The sequence below is a fragment of the Empidonax traillii genome, unplaced genomic scaffold (genome assembly GCF_003031625.1).
Source record: "Empidonax traillii isolate 1590-97213 ecotype Southwest subspecies unplaced genomic scaffold, ASM303162v1 scaffold22:size5013007, whole genome shotgun sequence".
Lineage (NCBI taxonomy): Eukaryota > Metazoa > Chordata > Aves > Passeriformes > Tyrannidae > Empidonax > Empidonax traillii.
Window position 1 is genome coordinate 197765 of NW_020955215.1, and position 10942 is coordinate 208706.

The window sequence follows — 10942 nt, forward strand, 5'->3', positions numbered from 1 at the left end:
CTTCATGGAGGACTCTTGTAAGTCCTGTATCCCATTTGCTGTACAAGGGGCTTGAGCACAGCTCTGTACCTCTAGGGGCTACAGGCACAGCACTGTGGGACTGCATTTACTTCCCTGCCTCCTGTCAAATTGTACCAGAGGCTGTCAAAAAAAAAAGGAGTGACGTTTTGGCCATGCCTTTTGTCTTTGGTTTAGGGTGAGGCTCTGAACACCATGCCAGTGCGGGGTGAAGGAGGAAAAGATTAGCACAGATATTTCCTGTGTGATGTGTAGTGTAGGATACACTGGGTTTTGTGGATGTGGGGACAGAGTCTTTCTGGTGTGTTCTTAAAGCCAGCACTGCCCACAGGTGTGGATAACTCAGCTGCTGAGTAACAGCATTGGTTTTACTGGGTAAAGTCTGCTCACAACTGACAGCTTTGATGGACCAGATTTTTGCAGCACTGGAAAAGATGCTCAGTTCCTATTAGTGCTCAGAGGCTGTGACAACTATGGAGCACTTTGGGGTTGACACCTGTTCAGTGCTGGTTAATCCTGAATTTGTCCCATTAAAATAAAATCATACTGTCATTTCAAATGTGGCTGTTTTCTGCACAGACATGTACAGAACTGAAAGACCTGCCTTTTTTATTCCACTCCAGCTGCCTGGAGGAGATAAGTCCTATCAATATCTCAGTTCCATACTTTATATCTACCAGAGGCAGAAATCCAATACACAGATATCACTGAGCCATCCCTCTGTTAATGAGTGGGTGGATATAAATATGTAACTATGGACAGATGCATATTTTGTAATTCCTCTTTATGTATTTTATTAAGGTGAATTTGCAGGATTCCTCCCCTGCCATTTTTGTAACAATCAGTGGTTTTGCTGCTCGCCTGCATTTTCAACCAAATCAAAATTGTCTCAGTTTCTAATTTATTGGTTCCTGAGGGTTAAACCAGTGTACACATTTTTCCTAAATGCTAAAGGCAACCTGTATCTTGCAGGAAAAATAAAGGGTGTCATCAGGTAAGATGCTGACACTAAAAATAACTTTAAAAATAAATTGAAAGCAAAGAAATAATGTCTGTTAATCTGTTGCAAAGTTCTGCTGGTAACATCAAAATCCTCATAGAAAAAGCCCAGCATAATATGAATGTTAGCAGTTGCAACTGTACTGAACGCATTAGTAAAAATGCCTCCCATCTTATTTGAGTGGCATAAACTTTTGAGAAAAAAGACAAAACATGTTCCATACTTTGTCATTCTTTTCAATTTCAGTGTTTTGTTTGTCAGCCTTTTGATTGTAAAATACTTACTATGTTATCAAATGACATAAACTGTAAGATAGATTTATTAAGAAGTTACTTCTGACCTAGAATGTTTCTATTTGCTGAAGCTGTTACTTGGAATCTCATACTTTGGTTCCATTTCATACACTGTGGTCCTTTTGGGCCATAGGCAGGAATAGAAATGCTGAAGTAGGAATGTTGTGCTAATATGGCATAGTTCCCTCAAAAATCACAGGGTGCTTTGGAGACCACTTAAACTGAGCCTCTCTGTCATGCCTGTGGAAGGTATGAACTTCCCATTTTATTCTTGGGCAGTGCAGAAAGAGTCAGTGCTTCTGCTTGGTGAGCTGTGCCATGGTCACACTCCAAAATAGACTTGTTAACTTAAGACTTGTATGTCAACTCAAACCCATACATACCAGAATAAAGTGAGATGCCAGGATGGAGGTGAATGGTAGAAACTCCCACTGAGACAAGCCTTGAGAAGAGGACTACATTAAATAATATTTTTCCATTTGTGGCAGCAAAATAAAGGTCACAGAGATACTTCTCAATGTGTAAGGAGAAGATAAACACCCACCCACAAGTGAACACACATAGGAGTCACCTGTGACCTGTATGTGCACAACTGGTCAGAATCAAAGTGGAATAGCCTGCCTAAATTGAACTTCCAACCTGTGTTTTAATACAGAAGTTTTTCTGTTGGATTATTCAGAAATGATAAACATCGGAAAGGAAGTGCCAAACCAAAAAAGTTACAGGACAGCCATGCTTTTAAATTCATGGGGTCTCCAGAAATTTACAATAAATTTTTCAAAAGGTCTGCTTTAGGTCCTTGATAATTGTTAATGAAAGTTTGCTGGTGGTGTTTGGCTCCTGTTCTCCCAGCCATATGCAGACTCATGCAAAGAGACATTAAAACTGGTACCATCTGTGGCTGATAGTTTATAATCCTTAATTAGTCAAAGTTTATCCTTACGCTGAACACAACCAGTGTGTTTAGCAGACAGTAGGCCCACACATGTCAGCAAGAAGATTTTGTCTATCTATGCCATCATCCATGTCAAGAGTGGGAGGGCAGCTTTAAGAAGATGGCTACAAATGGCTGCAAAGAGAGACTTTTCCTTATGGCATTTCAAGGACAAGGTTAACACAGTCATTTTCATGTGTCCTATGCAGGGTTATCTTCTCTGTAACTTGTTAAGAGATAGTGCAACACTTGCATTTAAAACTATTTGAATACTTCAACTAAAATGATAGTTGGTGTGAACTCATCTTGATGACATCTGTCATTACCCTCCTGTCATAGAAGGGCCCTAGGGTCTAGAAAATCAGTTTTTAACTTCAGCCTTCTTTGAATTGTGATCAAGATCCATCTTGTGCTGAGATTCATATAATCTGATTTTAGTCAGGCTTGACAGCTAGTTTAGCAGGATTGTCAGCTATTCACCCCATCCTAAGATAAGAGCCAGATGAGTTGTCTGCCTCTCTCCTCTGATTAGATGACTAGTTTGGATTCAACCTTCTCCTTTCAAGCTTAGCTGTGAGAAATCCTTTGGTGTAGAGGTGCTTTGCAATATTCTTTCTTGCTTCCACCCTAACTTCGTCAGGATTTAGCTTCAGGTGTCTGGAGTTAAGCACCAGGAATGCAACCCCTAATGTCACAGATCCAGCTCATATATTTTTCTTGCGTTGGTTCCATCTAGCTCTGTTCAAGGAGTATCAGCAGAGCTGGGCCAGTGGTTTGCTCCAAGCAGCTTTATTGAGGAATGGAGATTACAGAGCATTTAGCTCTAAGGCTAATCCTTTCGAAAGCTGGGGGATCATAGCAATGATCCTCAACGAAGAGAGCATGAACTACCTCACTTTTTCATGTTACTGACTGATAACTGGAACAGAGCTGGCTCTAGTTTTGGAGACAGATGCAAAGCAATTCTTCCAGATGGAAGCCAGAGTGAAGCAGGCAAGATGCCATCTGGAAAGAGAAGGCCCTTGCTGTGCAGATGCACATTACAAAAATGTTAGAAATATAAAATTGGGGGGAAAAAATGGTCAAAGAGATAGTTCACTGAGTATTTTGCTGCTGGCTCCTGCCTTTCCAAAGAGTGCATTGTGCACAGCAGCATGTAGACTGGTAATACAGCCTGGAGTAAGAATCTGTTTCCATCTTTCTGGATTTAGCTGTCTATTTGGTTTTGGCTTGGTTTTCCTTTTTTTTTTTTAGTCACTGTTTATTTTGCAATGTGGGGTTTAGCCGGATTTTGCACCTCTCTGAATGGGTGCAAAATGTTTCCGAGACTTATTGCAAAGGGTGATGGATTTGAACTCCTGCATTATCCAGCTCCACACTCTCCCCTGTATTTTGCCCAGGAACTGAAAGGACAGACAGGAGGCTTTGCACAGTGGATAGGGGAAATTGCACTGTGGAGCTAAAGAATAAGTTCTTAAAAAGCTCTTTTCAGTTTCTTAAGAATCTTATGGTATCAGAAACAAAGAATGAACAAGGAGGAGAAAGTGAGAAACTCTGGCTGGTAAACATGGGAAGCCCAAAAAGTAGCTCTCTCTCTTTGTATGCCTAGGTTATCTTCCAGGCTATTTCTATACTGACATTTACAATTGATTTAAAGGTCAGCAAAGCTCCCACCAGTGGCTTTTTGTAGTAAACCCTTCAACTCAGCCTCTGGCAATGATCTGTCCTAAGCTGGGAGGTTGCTCCATTACCACTGTTTGCCTGGTCATTCCTCTCCAATGTGATGGGAACTCATCTGCACATTCTAGCCCTCTATTTTGCCTTACCAGGCAGATGGCCTGTGATTTATCTTGAAACAGCATCATTTATAGAGTATTAATTCATAACAGTCTGAGGATTCTGGATGTGAATGCGTTATGGACTGAGAAGGACAGTTTTCTGAGGCAACTTTTCAGTATGATCCTGTCTGCAGATTCATGAATACGTTTCTGTTCAAGAGCCATCAAATCTCAGACAGGCTACATCTGCCACATCACTTTTTTAAAACTTCTTGTCATGGGAACAAATGTGACAGAAGTGTGTGGAAAGCAGAAATAACAATGAACTGTTTCAGCTACTCTTCAAATACCCTAATGAGTTCAAGACCACACATGGATGGAGTCAGAACTGCTCGGTTGTGTGTCAGAGTTCATACTGTGCTCACCTGCGACCAGGACTTACTTCAGGATGTTTTTTCTTTCAGGTGCCAGATCTCTGCTCTCTGAAAGCCAGCATGTCTAAAGGAGCTGCTGATCACTGTCTGTGACAGTACAGCAACAAATGTATGACAAATGTAGTGCCTTGTAACACAAATTCAGTGACTTACTATTAAGTAGTCCACAAAGAAAAAATCAAAGCTCTGTTACTTCTTTCTGCTACCACTAGGACAGCTCAAGGTAGGGAAGGCTGGGATAACGGCTAAAGTAGTTGGAGAAAGCTCTCAAATTGTATCTTGTGTTAGAGGAGAACTGGGTTTATGGCTACATAATGAATACATGCATTTCTGACAGGTGTACTGGGGCTTTGGTCTTGCTTTTGCTTTTTTCTTTTTTTTTTTTTTTGAGGGAACTAATGCAGAACTGACAGCAGTTCTCTAAGGCACTAAACCTCAGGAGCTTCAGGTTTTTAGCTCCTCTGGGATTGTAAAAACAATGGTTCTCCCATTCTTATCTCTGAAAAAGAGACTGCAAAGGCTGTGCTTCAGGCAAATATTCTGCAGCAGAGTGTACTGGACTTAAGAGATAAAACTCCATTGTACCAGATAACAACCAGTAGTAAATATGCAGCTGTAGGAATCTCAATATAAATTAATTTAGATGGACACTTCTGGACGGAGAACTTTTGACTGTTTAGAAAATCTGTTAAAATCCAGACAAATCCCTGGAAAAACAGACAGGTTCTTATGTTTAGAGAAAGCCACAGTAAAGGTTCAATGGACTGAGTGCAACTCTGATGAAGTTGTGAGAAGGACAATACTGGGCAGCCAAGCTGATGAGAGGGAACGAGCACTTCTTCTATGAGGAAAAGCTGAGAGAATTGTGTTTATTCAGCCTGGAAAAGAGAAGGTTCCAGGCTGACCTAATTGTGGCTTCCCAGTACCTGAAGGGAGCCTGGAAGGAAGGTGGAGAGAGACTATTTACAAGGGAGAGACAGGACAAGGGATGGCTTCAAACTGTCAGAGAGTAGGCTTAGGTGGGGCTGCCCTATCCCAGGAAGTGTTCAAGGCCAGGTTGGATGGGTCTTTGAGCAACCTGGTCTAGTGGAAGGTGTCCTTGCCCATGGCAGAGGGGTTGGAATGAGATGATCTTTAAGACCCCTTCCAATACAGGCCATTCTATGATTCTATTCTATAAAGCATCAAAAATCAGGAAAAGAGCGCTGGGGGAAGAGATCTTTGGCTCAAGCCTTAATGAATCTCAATAGGAAGATACAATCTAAAATGCTTTTGTTTATTCACGCCCACCAAAATAGCTGCTCATGGTTTTCACACACAGCCCAAGAACCCTGCTACTCTTTCAGACTGAGTGTCTGCACTGCTGCTGAATAGGGCACTGCAGAGAATACACACAGTAATAAAAAGAAATTAGAAATGAGGAAATATCACAGTCAGATAGTACTTTAAATGGGTATATAATTGGTGGTAGGACTCTGAGCTGGGAGCTTTGGAGTCCCACTGACCAACTGTGGGATAGTTTCCTGTTTCCACAGCAGCCCATGTCAGTCCAGAGGCAGTGGGAAATGTGACTTGGCAGTAGCTCACCATCTCTGTTGTATCCCATGGAAGGATCTGTTTCCTGGTGTGGTTTGGTGGATGATAAGGAGGCAGCTGTTTACCTAAAAGCTGTTTATAGACCCTGACTTTGCACTCTGGATCCATGTATAGTCAGAGGCACCATTTGCTGGTAAGACTGAGTTTTTGTTCCAACAAAAAAAATCATCCTGGAGAAGATTAGGAGTTTGAAAGCAAAGTCTATCTCTTAATGGTGTTTCTAGGCTGGAACAAAGAAGCTGAGAGCAGCAAATCCAATTTTCAGCTTCTCTACTAAGCAGTATTAATGAGGGTCAAATGTCAATGACTGCACTGCGCTTTGAATCAGACTGTTAGTGCTGGACTGACACCTGACAAACTGGAAAAAATGAGCAGCTTTGCAAATCTATTCTTTATATACTGGCAAAGATGAATAAATCAATCAGGAATAAGATGGAAACAGCAATATAGAACTGAAAGCTGTCACAATACTGGCCAGATGTACATGACTGATGAAAGAATAAACAAATCATTAAGTGAAACAGTTTCCTTCTGGTACCATTACTTATTTGAAGAACTGAAAAATATAGACAGTCATTTGATGATTTTAAATGTTTGGTGTCTATATCGTTCTGAATGTCCCATTTCAAAATATAAGCAATAGTGTAAGAAAGTGTAGGAAATGTCCTACTGGATGCACAAACAGCCCAGTGCTCTATGTCTGTCAGGGACTGTAGGAGCTGCTGTTTAGGAAGAACACAGAAAATGGTCACATCCTCCAGTCCTTTCCCCCTGTATCCCTGACACTCCCAGTTGCTATATTCAGGCTGTCAGAGGGCATGCCTCTATCTGGTCCTCCAGGCATCCAAAGAAACACCTGCTCTGCAGGAATTTGTTAGATCACTTTGTCATCCTGCTAATTTTTAGTGCCCATGAGTGTCTGGGGCAGCCAGTTCCAGTTGCCCATTGCTGAGTAGTTACTTTGATTTAGCTCTGCAGCTCTGTATTTACCTTATTCTCCCTCTTCATTAATTTTGCCTGTCTCAGCCACCTTCTCTCCAAACCGGAGACAATCTTTTCAGTCTCCCTTGGTCATTTTAGCTGTCCTTTTTCTCTTCTCTGCCTCCACTATTTCTTTCTTGAGTTGCAGAGACTGTGACATCCACAGTACTCAAAACATGAGCATGATCAGCTTTTATATGCCTGCAAAATGGTGCTCTCTTGGCTGGTGCTGCACAACATCTCAATGATTTCTGAGAACTGTCACCAACGACTCCAAAATCTCTTTCCATGCCAGTACCTGTTCTGAGTTCAGCCTCATATAGACATGGTTTATTTTCTTTTCTCCTAGGCATATCACCTGAAATTTGGTTTTCTGGAAGTCCATCTGCCACTTTTGTGGCCCCCACTTGGTTTTGTGAAGTCTCCTGAATCTGCATCATTTTGGTGCATTTTCCAGCTGTCAGAAATCATGGCTCAGCTGGTCCAAGGTTTCTGCATAGGTTTCCATGGGCTTGGCCATAATATAGCAGAGAGCCAGTGGCAAATTCTGTCATGGAAGCACTCAACACTCTCTATCTTCTGGAAAAGCAGTCAGACCTCTTCTAGCTCCAGGCTCTAAGGGGATGTAGCACTTTGCCTAATTTTACACCGATCAGAAATCTCAAGGAAATGTTGCATACACCTAAAGTTAATATTTCAACACCTTCCCAACAAAAAGTATCGTGTAACAACCTGCTTAAGTTACTCAAGCCTTTGATTTTCTCTTATACACACAGATTTTACCGAGCTGAAGGAAAATTTCTCCAAGAGCTGCAAGGGATCTTCATCTCAGCAGCATGCTGCATAAACTGTCCTCTTCAAAGGTGGTGACAAGCTGACAAGTTCCTGATCAGAGCCTAACTAAGAGCCTGACACATTAGCACTGCTGCCCCAGGGTGGGCAGAAGAGCTCTTTTGCAAGTGCTGCAAATTAAAACCAGCATGTCTTTGTAATATGAGCTAGTGATGTGCTGGGAAGGAGGTACCTGGCACTGGCAACAGGCACTGAAGATGTTCAGATCAGAGGGAGAAGTGGATGCTGGTTAGAACTGTACAGTGAGCTCTGTGTGGGTGTGCTGTGAAGCATCTGTATCGAGTTTCCACCTTGTTTTTATCTGTGACACAAATGAAATGTTGGTCAGTGGGAAGCTGATTTTTAGTGATAAAAATAGATTGTTTTATTTAGTTCCTAAGGGAGTAGGTGGTGTATAACCCAGTCTGTGTTTTGAGAGGCATCAGGAATGATTTGACTGGGAGTTCGTGTGCAGCTTCTTCTGCCCTGTTTCTGAATGTCTACTTAAACCAGCATTTTGAGACCCTCGACTGTGAATTTCAAAGATGAATTTAAGAATTAAAAAATTTAAAAGACTTTGAATGTGAGAATTGAGAAGAGGTTATTGCCTAATTATGAAAGAATTTAAAATATTTAAAAAGGATTAAAAGAAAAAAGAAAATATAATTTATTATATAATATAACACTTTCTATGTATTACATAATCTAAAATAATCTATAAAATATAGCATACTATATAAATATAAATAATAAATAAAATGTAAGAATTTAAGAGATGTTATTGCTTAATTTTTCTTTGACAGACTAACATTATCTTTTATTGTCAACTGTCTAAACACACATTATTTCCATCACAGTCTGATTGTGAGAACAGGAGAACAACCAGTTCAGAGTAGAAAAATCCACATTCCATCAACGACCCTTATACTTTTACCAGCTCTGCTTCACAAATCCCTCTAGTGACCCTGTGGAAATTTCTTTCTAAAAGTCATTTATTGGGCTATTTGGTTTGTTTGCTCTTTCCTGGCAAAGAACATGCATAACCTTCTACTGAGAGATCTTAGAAATGTTTGTCATATCATGTCAAGTGCTTCAAGACATGAGCTGGTGCAGAGCTTAAAAATAGCTACTTGGAGATGATTGGACTGGCCTAAAGCCAGGCTGGAATCAAGGAGGAATAAATGTGACTTAAATTTACTTTTGCTCACTCGTGTCCTAAACTCTGACTGAAGAACGGGTGAAATTAATTTAAATCATGCAACTGTGTATGAGAAGGAGTGAGAATGGGAAGAGAGTGAAAGTTCTACTCCAGTTCCCCTGTTGTTTTCATCCCTAAATATGGTAGCACATTGGCCACATTTTAGGTGGTACAGAGTCTGTGAAACAAGGAGATTAGCAGTCACTGAAGAAATGAGTGGAAGGCTGTTTCCCCAAGTGGAGTGTAAGAGAAGGAGGTGGAGGGGGAGCTGCCTACCTCATTCCCAAACTGCAGTTCCATGCAGGATCTGCTCTGCAATTGAACCCTTGTTTAAAGATAGCACGGCGTGTTCCTGAGCTAATTGGACATGTGAGTCACGCGAATCATCGGAGTCACCATAGCGATAACAAACACCTCAGCTGGGGAAAAAATCAGTTCTTCAAGACAGACCACCAGTGCCCCTTAAATAGATGCTTATTTAACATTTGGGACTTGGAAATCTCCATGAATAGCAATTCCAGTGAATGAAATGCCAAGTAATATTGTCTCCTTGTGTGGCTGGTTTTGACATTTCCAAGTGTAGCCTCTCTCCTGGGCCATCATTTTGCACCCACACTTGTCTGACAACTTGCTGAAGAAATGCATCCAAACAGACAATGAAATGCCTGGATGATTTATGCAGGAGGGAAGTAAACAAAATATCACAAAGAATAAAACCTTTTCAAATGCAACTAAAAAAAGCAATATCAGACAGTTCCAAGCACTGGAAAATTGTTTTTCTCGCTGCTGCTTGGCTCATTTCAATTCACTCTTTTGGGATTAGATTTTTCTTAATGAGGTTTGACCGGACTTTGATTTAAACATCTGAAAGTTCTCCAATAATTGTTGCTAAGTGTTTAGTACTCTTCATGTTTGGAGAGTCAGCTCATCACCATGGCACAGAGTGATTGATTTACTCAGAAATCTGCTGAGAATAAAGATGTTCAGTAAATTGATAGGATAGAGGCTGTAAAAGTGTAAAGTTCTCTGTCCTGTTCCATCACTCAGTTTTCATAAACAGTGATCACATTTGTGCCTACTGCAGCTAGAAACTGTTTTGCCTAGAAAATTCTCCACATTTTTCCCCTTTAACTCATAGTCTGGTCTCCCCTCAAAGAAATCATCTTCTCCCAGTGTTAAGCTTTGTAAGGTCTCTCCTTTTGACTTTTTCCTTCATTCCCATGTTGCCTTTTCTTAATAACAAAATACGAGAATGAAATGCATAGGGTGTTTTGTCCTGTTTTACCCAGACAGGATGTCAAGAAGCTCTGCACAAAATCTGTGCTGTGCTGTTCAAACAAGTGACACATTCATTAGACTCAGCTGAGTATGGGAGGAATATTGAAGATGATGTGCAAACTGTAAACAGGTCACCTTCTTCAAGATAAAGTGGATTACTTCAATGCAAGACATAATTAAATGCAATTTCTTTTCAGTCTCCCTATTGTGGTCCAATTTATGTCTGTTTAGGAAAACAAGATTTCTTTTAGCAATTCTGACTTTCCTACATGTGCTTATATTTGTTCTAAATTACTTTTTTTTTTTTTTTTTTTTTTTTTTTTTTTTTTTTTTTTTTTTTTTTTTTTTTTTTTTTTTTTTTTTTTTTTTTTTTTTTTTTTTTTTTTTTTTTTTTTTTTTTTTTTTTTTTTTTTTTGTCTCCCAGGGATCTTATAATTTACAGGTTGGGATTGTTCTATGTGACATAGAATGACATCCTAGTTCGAACAGATCTGTTTCAAATGAAAAGATTAAAATAAGGAGAGCTATGTCTCGCACTTGTGAAATGTAGTTCCTGATGAATGTACTGATTTCTCCATTGCGTGAGAAACTGTTTGAAATA